Consider the following 1,992-nt stretch of genomic DNA (forward strand, 5'->3'; position numbering starts at 1 on the left):
CTTGCTTGCTTATATATACAAACCTGCCCCTGGAAATTTCCACTGCTTGCATCCGAAGAAGTGGGTATTCACCCACGAAAGCTCATGCTGCAAAACATCTGTTAGTCTATAAGGTGCCACAGGATTCTTTGCTGCTTCTACAGAACCAGACTAACACGGCTACCCCTCTGATTATAAAGTTTGTGAATGATAACAAGCTGCATGCATACAGAATGGGAAATGATCTAGGAAGGAGTACTGCGGAAAGGGATCTGGGGTCATAGCGGACCACAAGCTGAATATGAGTGAACAGTGTTGCAAAAAAATCAGATCACTCTGGGATGTTCACTCTACTCTGCGTTGATTTAGGCCTCAACTGGAGTATTGTGTCCAGTTCAGGGCACCACATTTCAGGAAAGATGTGGACAAATTGAAGACAGTCCAGAGAAGAGAAAAAAAATTAAGGTCTAAAAAACGTTACCTATGAGGGAAGTAGCATCTTTTTACAAAAGCTGTTTCTTACAATCTACACGTATAAATAACTGATACAGATAGCACATTTCTACATGTAGCAATTTCACATATAATACAATGCAAGAAACTGCTACCTGTAGGCATTTGCTATATCGGGTAGCAGTTTACTACAATAGCAGTTTCTTACACTCCATTCCATATCAGTAACTGCTACCAACAGCACATTCCTACGCAGAGATGTTTAATACACTCAGGGGCGGCTCCAGGCACCAGCACGCCAAGCACGTGCTTGGGGCGGCAAGCCGCAGGGGGTGCTCTGCCGGTCGCCGCGAGGGTGGCAGGCAGGTTGCCTTCGGCAGCATGCCTGCGGAGGGTCCGCTGGTCCCGTGGCTTCGGCAGACCTCCCGCAGGCTGCCGCCGAATTCTCGGGACCGGGGACCTCCCGCAGGCAAGCCACCGAGGGCAGCCTGCCTGCCGTGTGTGGGGCGGCAAAATACCTAGAGCTGCCCCTGAATACACTACAACTGCCCGGTGGCGTCTTGCACTTCTCTCCCACCGAAGCCCCGCCACGTACCTACGTGGGTCTCTCCCAGCCTCAGCCGCAGGCAGCATCCCTTCTCCATGACAACACAGGGGCAGGATCACTTCCAGGAGTGGGGCAGAAGCGAAAGTCAATCACCCGGGACAGCAGACACAAAGGGACAAACTACTTCAAGGGCCAGGCGTTTGCTCGCCTCCTAGCAACCTGCAGCAGAAACTTCAGGGTGGATGGTGCTAAGTCAACAGAAGAATTAGTCAGTTAACCTATCTACCATCTCTGAGACAGATGGATTAACTACAGTAATAGGCAAATCCCTTCTGTCACTGGAGTGAGTATCTCTAACCTGCAGCGTTGCTGCAGCATTTCTAGGGCAGCCACAGTTTGTACCCTAAGGAACTGACAGTGGAATAGGGTACTGAGACTACAGGTTAGATATGTATAATACACTGGGTACCGGGTACTCTCCTCTACTTGTAAATGGCTGAACCTCACCCCTAGCAGAAATTAAAGGCTCTATTAACACCCTAGAACAGTGGTTTTCAAAACCTATGGTCCGTGGAGATTGCCAAAGGGGTCTGTACCACCATTTGAAAACAATTTTAGGGGTCCGCACATGAAAAATAGGATGAAAACCATTGCTCTAGAAGGCTATTTATTTTGTATCTCCCTCTCTGAGTAGCACTGGAATTGTCCACTATCATTTCCCTTTCTTCATGAAATGCTGTACAGCTTGTAGAATTAATTACAAAAGCAGAATCCATTAAATGAAAATTAGAGTCACAGTGTGTTGCTAAGGGGCTGATGGGTCTGAAATGGAACTCCCAGTAGTTTGTGTGAGTCCCTGCACATACTTTGGGGGCTCAATGTGCTTATGTCTGCACTAATCTCACCAGGAGAAATTGTGGCCTATGGAGACCAAAGCCCTTGTATATTTCAAGGCTCCTGCTGTGTTAGACGCCTTTGTTGTGTTACCTCATCTATTGCCATCACAAAGAGCT

Source organism: Mauremys reevesii, linkage group 10, assembly GCF_016161935.1.
Source record: "Mauremys reevesii isolate NIE-2019 linkage group 10, ASM1616193v1, whole genome shotgun sequence".
NCBI lineage: Eukaryota > Metazoa > Chordata > Testudines > Geoemydidae > Mauremys > Mauremys reevesii.